The sequence below is a fragment of the Oxyura jamaicensis genome, chromosome 19 (genome assembly GCF_011077185.1).
Source record: "Oxyura jamaicensis isolate SHBP4307 breed ruddy duck chromosome 19, BPBGC_Ojam_1.0, whole genome shotgun sequence".
Taxonomy (NCBI): domain Eukaryota; kingdom Metazoa; phylum Chordata; class Aves; order Anseriformes; family Anatidae; genus Oxyura; species Oxyura jamaicensis.
Window position 1 is genome coordinate 2331038 of NC_048911.1, and position 15828 is coordinate 2346865.

At 47.5% G+C, this 15828-nt stretch overlaps 1 long non-coding RNA gene across 1 annotated transcript in view; it reads right to left on the reverse strand.

The window, feature by feature from the left end:
* The window catches only part of LOC118176341, a 258610-nt gene that overhangs the window by 30256 nt on the left and 212526 nt on the right, over nucleotides 1-15828 (reverse strand). Inside the window, exons 13-14 of the long non-coding RNA XR_004755348.1 lie at nucleotides 8849-9016; nucleotides 6517-6519 (exon numbers count right to left, since the gene is read on the reverse strand). This is a non-coding gene — a long non-coding RNA (uncharacterized LOC118176341). The remainder of the gene's footprint in view (nucleotides 1-6516; nucleotides 6520-8848; nucleotides 9017-15828) is intronic.

Below are 15828 nucleotides of genomic sequence, written 5' to 3' on the forward strand. Positions count from 1 at the left end.
AGTTGGTTACTGCACCCAAGTGCTTTCCAATTAACTTCTAGTAAACAGTCTTGCCAGATGCAACGTATCATTATCAAACATGAAGCTTCGTGAGAAAAAACATTAGAGGCATTTCATAAATCCAGTGCACATCTTCAATGTGTAGCAAAGCCATGCTAACCTCCTCTCTATGGGGAAAGAGAAATATGTCCCTTAAGCTTCCAGAGAAAGGAAGGATGGTAGGCAGCTAGGAATAGCCACAGACTCCAAACCAACTCTCATGCCTGTGCTCTGAAAAGAGGTGCTGATGTTTGGCTTTGGCTTGGCAGCGTGTGTGGGAAAGACACGGCCAAGCAGCCAAGGATGCTGCACTGACCACGACTGTAGGGACATTGCAGGTAAGAAGCACTTTAGTCCCTTCTCTGCCAGAAATGTACTCTGCTGATTTTAGGTAGGATAGTGGTAGTGTTGCCTGCATATTGCTATGCACATCCCTGCTGTAATATGACCTGGAAACAGCAGCAGATAGCATCAACCAATTGACATCCCAGCTGGGAACCAGGGCTCATCTGCTTTGCTTTCCTTGCTTACAGCACCGTCCTACTCCGCACTGGCTGATGAACATCCTGTTCTCTCCATTGCTTCTGCAACCATAGCTACCTCATCACCTCGCTAGAGCCGCCTGTTTCTGCATCACAGCAAGCGCATGCTGCTCGTTTGCACTTTGAGCATTTCGTGCCCATCTCCATACCACTAACCAGTGAGTAAACTCTCACTGCAACTGTCCCTATGCCATGGCTCACTTCTGCCTCACCCATCCTAACATCGTACCTCCAAAGCAGGACCTTCCTGCCCTTTTTAAAGTTTTGATCCTGAAGTTTTAGGCCATCCTTTTAGTCCTTGCATATAGCATCTATTATTGAAGGCCCTTCCTTGTTCGTGGCCATTTCAGCAATGTTTTAGAGTTCTAATTGTGACAGTGCTGCTATACAATACAAGTGAGATTTGCAGTCCAAAAATCCCAAATCCACTAGAAAGCTTTCAACAGAAGGACTTGTGTTCTGGCTATGTGTGCCGCTTAGCATTTGTCTCATGGTTTCTGTTACAGTTTCTCTCTCCACGAACGATGTCAGGTATGGGCACGAGCTTCTCCACCTCATCCTACCTACTCTCTCATTAAACTGCATATTGTAATAAAAAGACAGTGCTCAATCCTGCCCCAGAAAGTGCTGAGCAGCTGCTTTCTGCCATCCAGGACTGCCGCTATTTTATACATATCCAAACCTCAGAAGCAATCAGCCATCTCATCCCTTTGAAATATCAAGCAATAGAACATAAACAGCAAGGATGCAAAGAATGTAAATGTAAACATTATTCTAATAGCAGGACCTCACTGCTGCTTTGAATTTCCCAGTAATAATCCCAGACCGTTCTACTTCAGTCCAGGAAAGGGCAAGCAGAACAAAGCAAGAGAGAAGAAAAAACATCAGACTTCAACAGAGAAACAACCGGGCTGGAGTGCAAGAAGCCAGTTAGGATTCAGGCCATGCTAACCCCTTCTAACCCTTTGCTGGGACTGTTCTTTGTCCCCCTTATTCCCTGTTTGACTTTGGGCAAGCCATGCAGTCCCTGACTTGCTATAGGTAGTTTGATTTCTATCAAACACAATTCATCTGTTCACAATTTCATTCCTGGCCTGGAGGCTGCTCCCACTTCCTCACCTGGACAACAGGATGCCACCTCTGAGCCTCACTGCAGCATCACACAAAGGGCTTCATCAGAGGCTCAAGTGCTCAAGAGAGCAAATATCACAATAATGGGGCCAAACAGTAAACAGGAAGAGTGATATATCTTAGACAGGGAAAACAGTAAGTTTATGCTACTCTTAAAATGTGGCCCTGCAAGCAGCCTCTTACAGGGCTAGCTGACTATTCATGGGGCAGTCGGGAAGGCAGCTGCACTGCCTGGCTCACTAACATGGAAGCAGTCCAAGCACACCCAACCATTCCACTATACAGCTCAGTGTATGCTAGGGTCAAGTTCATCTCGTAGCTCCCAAAGTGTCAGTGAGCTGCCTTGGCTCCCTTTACACTCAGCAGAGCCTATGGAAACACCACAGCAGTCCACCCCCCCTTGCAGCCACTATCTAAAACAGTAGGGTGAACTGAACCCTGGAGGGTCTTGTTTTCCTCCATCACTTATAAGGGACTCTAAGTGGCTCCTTGGAGTGGAGCAGTCATTCCAGACGTCCTCTGCCTGTGCCAGCAGCTTTGCACAGGCAGCAAGCCCTGCTCTGCGGCCAGCCTACTGATCCCCCAAAGTGCCATGGAGACAGAGAAAACAGGAGATGAAGGAAAACAAATACATTTGATTACTGTCCAATAACAGCAAACGTCATTCAGAAATCTTTCTGCACACAGAGACTTTCAAGTAATGAGAAGAGGCCACAAATAAGTGACAGCCAGAAGAGCCCTCCCGCTGTTTCAGCGTGGCAGTTGGCAACCGGCATCTGCAAGAAGGCAAAATGCTCATGTTCTGCCTCTCTCCTCAACAATACCATGGCTTCCTACCAAACCATGGGTTAGCTCGGGTTGGCTTACCCAGGGCAGCATTTCAGGAGCTGATGAAGGTGATGGATAAGCCCAGAACTGGTCCCAGGTTGAGGGCTGTGGTGCAGTACACCAGGCAGCACACTTGCCATTATGCTTGGAGATGTGTCTGTTCAAACTGTCCATGCAGAATCACTGCGTGTCTTCCCTGGTTTTGTATTCATCAGCGAGATGGTTTTCTTCATTTAAAAGGCTGGGCAACATGCTGCTGTAAAAGTGCACTCGCAATTCAGCAGGGTTCACCTCTTTCTGGCAGGGGGAGCGCGGTGTCCTCCTCGGCGAGCTCTGCAGGGCCGTGCCCACCAAGCACAAGGCTTCTTGGGGCCGGGCAGGGCTCTGTGCTCCCAGGAACCCAGGAGCAATGAGGGGACACAAAGCATGCACTCTGAGCTCCACACAACGCTGCTTGAGATCTACATTCCCAATGTTATCTTTGCTCTCTCATGAAGTGCAATTACCTCCTCATTTTGCAGCTCTTTGTGCCCATTTAATCTCTCCCATTTTGTTTCTGACATCTCCAATAATCCAGTCCTGACACTCCTTATAGATACTGCAATTACAATACAGAGCAGCTCCTGACAGGATGAGTTGTATCTTGCTTCTTTCCTATAACACTCAAGCCATCAGACATGGCTACATGAAATGGCAAAAGAAACCACCGCTGACGATTTATATGGGTCCCCAGTAGATAGTGACAGTGCCATATATCTGTCTTATCCAATTAAATGTCTGGAATCTACCCAGAATAAGTCAGCCAAGGTAGGATTTACATGTGTTTCTGCTTTAAGTAATAACTCAGCTGTGATTTCCCTCTCTTTCCTTGTATTTAGGTCAGAGACTTGGCTATTGCCACCCTCCTGCCTCCCCACCCCATGTCAAACACTTTGCCCCTGAGGGAACAATCCTCAGCTTTTGGCAAGCCCATGACTGTAAGGTGCACAGTGCGAGCCGTCAGAAGCAGAACAGCTCCCAGAATAGCCTTGACAATTTTTTTTCTTCAGCTATCAACAAAATGGGCCAAGGAATTAGGAACACCTTCTGGCTGATCCTGAGGATAATTAACTAACTTGCAGAAAACACCTCCTCACACTGCAAGGCAAAACGAGAGATTCTTCACTGTTCTCTCCCAGCTCCCGGTATATGCTGGTATGCATCATATTCTTTTTATTGGCCAAGAAAATACAACCTCCAGTTGCTCCAGAAGAATCCACACCTGGCTGTTGGCTGACAGTAAAAATCCAATGGGCCTCATGGTAGCCCTGAAAGCTAAAGTATTTTAGGGCCTTGTATATTCCTTCTGCTACTTGCAGCAAAAGCCAACCCCAGCAAGTATATGTATGGATTCAAATATAAAGGGCTCCTGCTCTCTGGTGTCAGTTAATCCCCAGCTAAGGTGAGATCACAGAAATAATTGAATCCTGCCAGAGCAGGTTTGATTTGTAAGAGGGCTAAGGGATTTAGGCATTCCACTGCCACCGAGTTTGTTTACACCTTATTTATATAACGATAATCCCATGCGCTGGGATTTCCAGTTACCTGCTGGAATCAGGAGGGATTATTTTTCCCTGCTGATGCACTACTTACTTTTTCAGCTGCCTGCTCATTTTTTGGCTTTGCACCCCAGGTGGTTAGTTTTAAACTCATCCTACAACCTGGAGTAAGGAAAGATGCATTCCTACCTAACACGGAGCATTTGTGGTAAGACAAATCTCAGCCTTCAGCACTACCAGCCTCTGCAGAGCTTCACACCGGAGCTGGCCTCGACCACAGGACTCACTCAGAACAGAAGAGCCTCTCTAAGAGAAGACATCACACCCTGCCTCACCTGTATTTGCCCCTCTGCAAAGCACAAACACGTACCAGCCCATCCCCTGTGCACCAGGGAGCTGCAGAGAGGAGTTAGAGACCTTCTGGAGGGCTTCAGTGCGGGATTTTCTGCTGCAGCTCGGAAGAGGTGCGGGGCATGTGGCAGGGAGAAGAGGCAGAGCCTGACATCTGTTTTCAGCCACAGTCTCTTCAGGTGACCTTGAGCTCATGCCATCAGCAGCACACTTGGAAAACCCACTCCGCAGCAAGGATAATTAAACCAACCCACCTCACAGGTGTTTGGGGAGGCTGCTTCCAGCGTGATTTGTCACGGCACAGCGTACGTGCGACAAGGGAGTGGGATCAGAGTAAAAGGAGCTCAGCTGAGATTAGCACCTCGGGGCCTCATCCAAGCTGAGGATAAGGGACTGTGCCTTCCCTTAAGAGATTCTAATCCAAGAAGAGGGGGCTAATAACGAACAGAAAAAAGGAACCGATTACTCTATCTGTATCTTCTGAAGCTGAGTGCAGGGGAACGCCGGGTGCTGTCTCTGGGACAGAGCAGGACCAGGCACAGGTATGGGCACAGCCGGGGGATGAGGGCTCGGGGGGGCAGTGGCATTAGGAGCCCTGGCAGCCAAGAGGACAAACCACACATTGGGGCGCACGAAGCACAGCACAGCCGGACCCAGAGGGGATTCTCCTGCTGCATTTCGTGCTGCTGCAGCCTCGCCTTGAGCATCGTGTACAGGTCTGGGCTCCCTGATACTAAAAGGTCCCTGAGGTGCCTGAGAAGGTCCAGAGGAGGGCAGTGAAGCTGGTGAAGGGGCTGGAGGGCACGTCCTGAGAGGAGAGGCCGAGGACGCCTGGGCTGCCTGTCCTGGAGGAGAGGAGGCCGAGGGGCGGCCGTGCTGCTCCCTGCAGCTCCCTGGGGAGGGGAAGTACAGAGGCAAAGCTCCTGTCCTGTGTTACTTAAAACACAAGGTAAGTATTAGTCTTGAGGAGCTAATGAGTAGACACTTGTGGCACACCCAGAAGATGCACAGAATGTATGGAGCCAGTGGGTGTAAAGGAAACCTTCAGTATAAAACACACACAACCATATTCTTCTTCAGAGGGATGTACACTAGATGAATTTGTTGCCAATATTATGACTGGGCTAGCTATACCAGCGTGAAGTTTGCTTTCTTCTCACCCTCATTACAGTTCAACAAACTAATCCCTTTATTGATGATATAATGTGCATCCCTGTGCTAACAAATTATTTGCTGTGTGCAATTGATTTCTACTGCTGTAATCGCTACACACAAATATCTTCTGTATCATTGCTCTGCAGAAAAATATGCTTTCCAGCAAGATTATATAGAGTAACAGACAGTGTGATTATTCAGCTTCTATAAAGTTATCTATCTACTTAACCTCTGCACAGCCTTTACAGCAGGTTTATACAGATATGCTTCAGAAATTTATCCACCGACACTTTGTAAAACGCCTTGTTAAACCATCTTCCATCTCAGTGTGAGGATGAACTTCCAACTCCTTCACAGAGAGGGCTGTGTCTAAGACTAATTGCTTAATTTAGGAGAGCAAGCCAGCTTCCCTTTTTACCAATATTACTCTTCAAAGCGAATTTCACACAGGTAAAAGCCTTAAATCAGCAGCTCTGCGGACTGGACTCCTTACCTAAATACAAGCTTGGCAAAAGGAGCAGCACGGGTTTTCTCTGTGATTGAAATCCGAGCTCAGCTGAAGTTCATTTGCACCCTAACACCACCTCAGATCTCAGATTTTATACTGGGACAATGGAGAAGGTGTACAAGTTAATAAATGACTGCATCGGCAGGCTGCTCTTGTCCACTAGGAACCAACCAGAGCTCCCAAGTGCACTCAGTGCTCTTGTCCTGCTACCCCAAATGAACGGGTACCCCCAGCCTGCTGGCTGGGGTCAACCGTCAGTCCATGGGGAGAATTAAAGGAAATAAAGGAAATAAGCAGAAATAATCAGCCCCTGGGTTTGAAGTGGTGACATGCATCCCTTGCACTTTGTCCAAGCTCATCCGCTTTGCTCGCTCCACAATGACTCAATGTAAGTAAAGGTTTGCCAGTAAGAAGCACTTCCCACCAGCTCTCAAGCACAGAGGTGGGTGATATCAGCCTTCTGATCACGCTGAGCCTGGCTCTCAGGCCTGCTCATAGCAATTTCACTGCAGCCACAAAGCAAAAAGGCAGCTGTTGCTGTGTGACATTTCTATAGATCTCCAAGGATCAGCACCTCGGCTGGCAGCATCAGCACAGACAGGATGGTTTACTACGGCTGAGGATGCAGCCCCTGTTGTTTATCCTGTTCTATAAAACTGTCTTGTAAAGGTCGTTATTTGTCCTGCTTGCATTTGTCGCGAGGCCATTTTGCTCCACTGTTCTCAGATGTCGCTGATAAGCACTCGTGCCTGAAATGTTTCAGATTCACAGCCCCCAGACATTCCCAGGTACAACAGTTACACACCAATCAACAGCAAATGCCTTTCAATCACAAGGAGAGAAGCGTTTCTGCTGCATTATGCACAATTACGTGCTCAACTGTTCTGAATAACGCTGAAGCTCCTGCTCTGAGACTATTGCAACCATATGTGACACTTGCTCAGCCACTTTCCGCTCTTCCCTCAGAGAGGGCTGTGCAGGAGGAACTGCTTCACCCTTTGCCATTGCAAAAAGAGCCATTATTTAAAGCCGCTACAGCCAGACGGATGATATTGTCCCTATATAAGAGGTAAGCCAGCAATTCACCTCTGAAGCACCACACAGAACCTGAACCAGGATCACAGTGATGCAACTGGTCCAGAGTCAGCCAGCAAGGCAAACCTAGCAGAAAATCTACGCACATGTAAGTTTTTAGGTGAATTTGGCTCAATGCAAGTGCACCAAGTATGGGGAGGGATGGCGCTGGGCATGGCACTGGCGGGTGGTGACAGCCCTCACGGGCAGCCACGAGTGGGAGGAAAGGTTGGGTCTGGGAGGCTCCTCGTGCCTCCTGCTATGGCTGCATTGCCACCAGGAGCACAGCTGCTTGGGTGGGAGGGAGCAAAGCCCTCGAGCACAGGCTTCAACCCATCCCAGCCCAGCACAGGCGCTCCACCATGCACTCACCTCTTACCCACTGCAAAGCCCGGAGCACTATTACTCGTGAGTTGAACACACAAATCCTTCCTGATCAGCCCTCTCAACAGGAATAAGAGCAATCAACACCAGGAGAGAAAAAATGATCATTTCCCTCCCCCCCCCCCCCGTTTTTTTTTTACACATGTGGATGATGAGTTGTGTGAGCAATGTATTTTTTGCTTCTAATTTTAACATGTTCAGTGATGCATTTAGGACAGTGGTATGTACCTGGTGAGCAGTACACACATGCTCACATACTCTGCTTGTCTGACAACAGAAGACATCAATAATTGCTGAGCCTGTGAGTAGGAAGTGTCTCTTGAAAGGATCTAAGATACCTTGTGAGCACTAAGGAAAATAAAACACAACTTGGAGAGACAGTAACCTGACAGCTTCGCCATCCAAAAATGTCTTGCAGACTCCTAATTGCACAGATTGCTTCTGATTACATCAGGTAGCACCAGGAAGTAGGTTACTCTGCAGCAGAGAGAGGTGAATTCAAACTGTCTATCTTTGATCAAGACTCTGGTTCACCAAGACTCATTTCTGATAAAAAAAATCAGAAAAAATTGCATCATTACATGGCAGCACCATCATCAACGTGACTGCTTCATCCACATTTATCCCTGCTTTGGGTCCTGCTGCTCCTTTTGTGCACTAGGAAGATACCTCTGACTCCCAAGGCTGAGGAAACAGACACATTTCAGAGATCTGGTTCTACTAAGGCAAGAGAAACTTTTCATCTTCGTATGTTTGCCTTTATCCAATACAATCTACCAAACACTGTCTTGAACAGAATCAACAATTGCCAGCAAAACATCACCAAAGGGGACTGAAACCAAGGTCATGAAAATCAGAAACAAGCCAAAAAATCGTGGCATTAAAGCCTCCACAGGGGTTATTGGAAGGTATGGGTTTACCTGGGGGTGTCAGAAAGGGTCAGGCCTTGTACTGGACAGGGCGCTGCTATCTGACAGTGCCCCCACAAGCAGAATTAGCTGGAAAGATGAATTTCAGGATGGCCTATTTTTAACGAGACTACATGTGCCCTCCCTGGACAGAGGTTTCGGAGACTGGAGAGTTAGTGTACAAAATATAGTAAAAACACACTGGTAAAAGCATGTGGAGCTGTGGGGCTGTCATTGCTCTTCCTGTGGGACGAGGGGAGAAAACAAGAACATGAAGCAACAAAAACATTATATAAAAGTCCTGAGAGAGGATCTGGCCTTCCTACAACTTCAGGTTTAAAACTCAGTCAGTAAGGCTGGGATATATTTAGGAGAAAGGTAGGTGCTTACCTGGGATAAGCACAGACCCAGGCAGCTCCCCTCCCTGGCAGCAGCACGGCCAAGCACGAGGGTGTGCTGGGGGAAATCTGCTGGTTTATGGCATGGGCACTCCTCCTTTTTGCTTGTTCTGGCAAAGACAATTATTTACCGCAGGAATACTCCTCTCAGTAAGTATTCCTCAAAAGAAATCACAAAGAAATACAGGTAAGGCATCTGTCTTTCCTTTTACAGCCAGCAAACCTATGTCCAGGATGGAGAACACTCCTGTGAACTCATGGCTGAAGAGCACCTCAACCTGCATGAGGGCCGTGAGAGGTGTACAGGTGTGCAGCTGTAGGAGGTGTACAGCTCATGCCATAAGAGAGAAAATGGACCCAAAAAAAGCCAGTCTGAAAAGTCAGAGGCACCAGCAGCAGGCACAGTCTGCCTGGCATCACCGCAGGTAAAACCAGTCTATTTGATCAAAGTTTCTGAACACCTCCCATAAGCTCAGGGGCTTCAGGAAGTGGGTACCCTCCTTAGGGCACATTTGAGAAGGCTCATTTGCAGATGGCACCTTGGAAAATTGAGAGAATCCCATTAAAGCTTTTCTTTTTTTTCTTCCTTTTTCCATTCTCTCTTTTTTCCTAAGTGGCTGTTTTTTCTAAGAACAGTCACAGGCATCACACATTCACACTTTCAGGGCCACGTTTCTCCCCAGCACCCCTATGCAGCACTGGGGAAGGCATTTGTAGACACCAAGCTGACATACCTCGTATAACTCACACTTAAGAAAAGTCTGTCCAAATAGAAGTTCAAGTATGTTGTCAACTCCTTTTTTGTTTTAATTCCACATTAGCCTTACACACACAAATAATCATCAAAAGCAACCTCACACAACGCCTCCCCAGCACACACGGACACAGATTGCTTTCCCCTTCTAAAGGCAAGGTAGGGCATACCCAACTGAACAACCCCAAGGAGAGAGAAAAAGTTGAACAGATGCCAAAATCCCAAAGAGGCAGAAAGATTCAGCTAATACCAGCCTGAATTTTGATGATGCTGCATCGAGATCCCTGTCGGTGCCCAGGCTGGAACAGGACCATTTTCTCTGGACGTGCTGCTGGAAAGCAGCTTACGAACAGCAGCAAGTCACAGGGGCAGAGAAAACACCACACATGTGCATGCCGAGGGAGGGGGGCTGCCTGGGCTACGGGAGGAAATTAAAACTGGGGAATATGAAATTATATCCAGTGTCCTGCACAACTCCAGGGCTGCTGAGTTAAAGGCAATGAATAAGTAAGAGAAATTCAAAACCAAGCAAATCTCTGGGATGAGACAAAATTCATTCCAGGGTGTTAGAGCAGATTTGAGGAAGGAAACGTGTGTGCCAACAGCAATTACTATGGAGAACTCGCTGAGCACAAGTCTAGAAGACTGGAAAATTGGAAAATAACAAACCAAATGTGGTATCAATATGCAAAAAATGAGAGCAAGCCCGGCACAGGAAATTACAGGGCTATCAGCTTAATATTCATTACATATAGGAAAACGCAAGGTCCCCATTGTATACAAGAGTGTAATTAAATCAAGGGGTTCTGCTGAAATCAACTGCTTGTGATGTTTATGAATTAGCAGCAGATTCAAAATGCAGCCACAACCTTAGCATTCAGCCCAGGGCCTGGTGTTATTTGTTACAATCTATGAACCAGCCCTGGTGAGAAGCTTTCTCCTAGATAGTGTAAATTTAAAATCTCTTGCCCAGTGTTTGTTGTTGTTGCTGTTATTTTTTATTTTATATTTTATTTTGCTTTACATGTGACTCAGTGCTGATGAGAATTAGCACAAACAGGCCATCTGAGGACAGTGTCTGGGGGAAAATGTTATGGGCTGACTTACTGATGAGTGCTTATTTGCTGTTTAGGGCAACAGCAGCAAAGCATCTCTCGTATTCCCCCTTCTTCTGCTCCCCCCGTGCCTCCACCGCAGGAACATCTGCAGTTACCCATGTATTTCCTCTCAGTGCTGGGAAGCTGTGCCAGACTTTCATTACCTTTCAAAGGGTTGTCACTGGTGCCTACAGAAACACCCTCTTCCACTTCCACTACACTCCGACCACATGGCTTGTAAAATCCTGTTGTTTTTTATCTTCAAACACACTTCTAAGTCCTTCGGGCACGGGTACCACGCAGGCCTCCGTGGGCCCCCAGGTATGCCACATGGTTTTCTCCTCCATTAGGACCTTTCCCCATGTCAGAAAAGAGCAGCTGAGGGATGTAAATGAGAATAAAAGTGATCTGCAAGCATAAAAGAAGGGGAAGGTTTCCAGCGAGTCACCGCTGTCATCCAGGGAGGAACAGAGCTGCCGGCAGCCGAAGCTTTGCCACCAGTACAAGAGGAGCGAGGGCAACGCTCGCTGTGCTGGGCTGGTCCAATGAATCAGCAAGAGGTGGCCAGGCCCTCCCGAAGGCACAGCCACCAGGATTGAGAGCTAGACCTCCACTGCTAGGCAGGGGGCTTCAGCCTCTGGATCCCAAGTCCTGGGAAGCGGCGAGCAGCTCAGCATCCAGCCCGGCTCAGTGCTTCCCGGCAGGCCAGATGCCCCGAGTGAAATACATTCGTCCTCAGCAAGGAACATGCAGAAACGTTAATAAATAATTTAAAAGCTCCTACAGTGGACCTAGCTTTTAGAAATGCATTCCACAATACTTTATTACCCTTGATAACCTCCAAGACAAATTATGAATGAACACAAAGAGCCTATTTTAAGTGTGCAGTTGCAAATGCCAAGCAGGATTTTCAAATACAGCACGCAGTGCCAGAGGGAAATTACAAGTCTCTTCTCTTTCATCACAAGTTTCTTGCATCAAGAAAATGTATGGAGAAATTACACAGAACCTATGTTTTTTGTTTGTTTGTTTGTTTGTTTAAACTGAAAGTGAGATATTTGAGGAAATTCCTCCTTAAATCATGGTATTTACACCACCAACACTGGATAAAACGTTTGCCACTTACTTATAGCAGGTTAAAATGAAAACCCCACAACAGCCCAAACCTAGAAAGGATTTAAAATGTAGATCCAGATTCCATACCCCATTTAGACGTTTAGCTCCATGCATCACTTTTCCTCCCTAAACCTGACAAAATGGAGAAAAATGAAATCCAGCGAATGCAACAGTCAACTCCACAGTTGCTGGCTTGGGTGAAAGGAACACAAAGTGGTGCCTACCTGGCCTTACGAGATCTCGTCTCTGGATTGTCCATCAAATGTGAGAAGCTGAATAAAAACTCTTCACCGTGCAGTGTGCACAAATACTACAAATAATCAGCCACACAAAGGTCCTGTGGGAGTGGGTACTTTTCAGTGTAGGCCTGCACCCGCAGACTTGCATTTTTTCTGCTTTTGTTTCCAAGCTGTACGTGGAACTGAGGCATTTATTCTGCAGGACTGTTTGAACTCCCTGCTTACTCCAAATGACAGCACGCTGCATGCAGGAGCACGTGAACGGCGGGCAGCCTGACCACCTCAGGGCTTAGATGGAACTTGCAGAAACCCTGGAAACCGAGCACTTGCACCAAGGGAAGAACCTGCATCAAGCCCTGCAGCAGTTCCTCTTCCCCAGGGTGTCTGGAATCTAATTTTGAGATATTGTTCTCATTCAGAATTTCTGAAGCAAGTAAATATGCTGGCAGCCATACCCAGGCATGCTTTTTTTCACCTCCTTACCTTTGCTGTCTACTTGTACTCTTGCAAAATGCAGAAGCAATTTCTATTTAGCATGAAAAGCCCATGGGAGTGTGAGTTGGAAGGAGGAAGCAGGGGGTTATTTTCCGCTGGTGGGTTGATACTCCCTCCCTCACAGAGGTATTGCTCTGCAGTGAGCAGTGTCCGGGAAGACCTATACGTTCAGGTTACCTTACCAAACGCATCTGCCTCACAGACGTGTTGGTCAGAGCCTGCTGTTGCCAAGAGGTGCCTGGTCACTCCACAAGTGATCATGACTAAGATATTTGCTGGCACCAAAAAGAGCAAAACTTCACCTCCAAGTCTGTTCTTTGACTGCAAATTTGGCCTGATGAGGTGAGAAACATCACACTGATAGGCCTGTGGTACTGACTCATGGGCACTTAAATAGAGACCTGGTGAAGCCATCCACCAACTCCCCTTCACCAGGGAAGGCTGGTGCTGGGCTCAGCCACTGCCAATCCCACAACAGGTACACTGGCACGAGGAGCATCCCATTGCTCACTGCATTGGCCTCACCTGCTCTTGCTGCACAGGCTCACACCTGCACACAAAACCCTCGTAGCACGGCAGGGCCCCAGACCCGTGTTTTTCAAATGCTTTTGTTTGCAGAGCTGAATGTTCCCTTGCTTGGGTGAACGGCCTTTTCCTGCTGTGCTGGTTTTGCACTTCTGGATCTGACCAGAAGCACAGGAAAAGGGACCACAGAGAGCTGCAGTAAGGAGAAGGCAAGAGAACTTTTTTTTAAGCCTTTGAATTCTTCATCTTGACTGAGCCTATAAAGAAGTGAGTCCCCTGCAATCTCACTCACAGCGGGCACATTCCCAGTTTCCCACGTATGTTTTGAACCCCACAGCTGATTTCAGAGACACCTGACAGAAGCATGAAGGCTCCAAATGCACATATATTTATGAATTCCTTCAAAACATGCAGCTAAGTACAAGAACTAGGCAACGAGTGAGTCCATGAGGGAAAGGCGACTGCTTTATCAGACACCAGGGTGCGGGGAGAGGTGCAGAAAGCCAGGCCTCATCGCTGCAGTGCTGGCAGTGGTGTGGTGTTTGGGGCTTGCTTCTGCCCTACCAGATCAGAAGGGCAAAGCCAGCAGCACAACAGGTTCCAGACAGGAATACAACAGGGGAGCTTGGTGCTCCAGCAACAGATAAGAGCTTTAGATTCATTGTGCTTTTGTTTCCTCATCAAAGATCTGAGATTCAAGCTAAATCTTTGTCCTTCTTACCTTCATCAATATTAGTAGGTCAGACATCGCCTACTAATAGGTCAGTCAGTCCTCTGGGGGCTTATATGGGTTTTGCTGATTGCCACAGCAAGTTCCTGGTGCGAGAGGCAGAGCAGGAGCTGAGCCCTGGTCCCCTGGGTGCGCACACTGAACAGGAACGGACAGAAAGCCACCGCGGAGTCCTCTGGCCACGGAGCTCAGTGCAGAAAAGCCAAGGGAAGACAGGACAGCTGCTCACGGTCACTTCTCAGCAGCAAAGGGTCCCTGAAGGGCTCTGCCCTGTTCCAGCTCCCCTCTCCCCCCCGAGGCACCGGGAGCTGCGGTGGCAGCTGGCGTGGTGCTGGTGGAGGGCGGTGTAGTTGCAGTTCACCTGACGAGGAGGAAATGAAAAACCCTCAAGGCCACAAATTAAAAATCGTGCTTTGATAGAATGGCGATTTATAAATAGAAAGACCTATTTCCTGCAAAAATCCTGTGGACTGAGTATTGGAAACTAATTAGAAGACTGAATCACCAGAAAGAAATGCTGTTTTCCTGTTACTCATGAGAAGATATTACTTTTCTAGCATTTTTCCTTTGGTGCTGGTGATCGAGGCAATCTTGTGGGTGCTACACAGCCCCTCCTTGATCACATTTCCTTCCTATTCCAATACAAGGCAGTAAGGTAAAGGACAAAATCCATCATGAGGCATTCCTGTTACAATACTAGCAGCTGCACGCTGCCTTTTTCTTCAGATTATATGATTGTGGAGCAGGAAGGTGGGCATACACCTAAAATTTTCTGCTTAAAAAAAAAATAAAAGCTCCATCCAAATGCAGCTTGCAAGCAGAGACTTTCCCACTAAATCTGTCACGGTAACAACCACAGAAAAATAGCACCTACCAAGCAAAGTCTCGTACAACCCCTGGCATTGCCATGTAGAGGTAGGAACCTCAGGGTTCAGCCTGGAGACAAGAAGAGGAAATCAGCTCTGAGCAGGCAGCCTTGCACAGTCCATCCATCGCTCTTGTGTCACCTGGAGCACTGCGGGGAGCTGGCTGCCCTGAGTCCTGCCTCCAGCCAGCAGGGAAACGCACTCCAGTGCCAGAACTACATGGCCATGAGACTGACACCTTAAAGCAGCAAAAAAATCATCATGAAATGAAGTTCTCAAAGCAGTTTCGACCCAAATTTGCAGAGTTCAGAGCCCTTTCCTAGTGGCTCGCTATGAGAGCAAACAAGCAGAAAGCGCTGCTCATCGCTTCTGAAGCAATGCCAAGTTCCCGAGTCGCTGCAGCACTGATAGATCCTTCTGGAACAGCTCTGGCAGGATTGTCCAGGTGTTTGTTATCCCTGTGGGTATGGAAAAAGCATGGCCATGGTAAACCCATACCATAGGCTACCCCGAGCCCTGGTGGGAACAACCCTGGGATAACTCAAAGAGCAACTGGGAGCCAGAAAAAAACTCCAGAGAAAGGCAAGGAGGGTTGCAGAGCTCTTCCAAATGGACAGGGAATGATGGGCTGCAACAGACTACATGGCTGGTCTCAACCCTGAAGTCTCTTGGTGCAACCTCAGTTTCCCCAGGAGCCATCTCACCACGGCCCAAGGTCACCACTCGCTCCACGGAGCCAGCTCAGCAACATATGCTTACACCCTAATTCCCTGTAGAAACCAGAGTGATGAGATACAACACAGTCCTACAAAACACCATGGTTCTGTAGGACTGCTCAGAGAAGGAAGTGTTCTTTTATTACCAAATTAACTTAAAAAAAATATCCATTTCACTTCCCACATCAAAGATCATAATCTCCATGTAAAAGAGAGGGTCGATGAAAAAAGAGGTACTTAGAAAACACATTTTCAAATCTGAAACACCACTAACACTGATTCTTCTTGCTTGTAAAGAAGTCAGGCTTTTTGTCTTATAAAGTATTCCAAGACCTCATTTGCAAACTACCGCTGCTAGCTGCTCTGTTTTTTGCAGGCTGCTCACTTTCTCTTCAGGGATTTCATATTCTTCTAAATTTTGTAAATGGCCACTA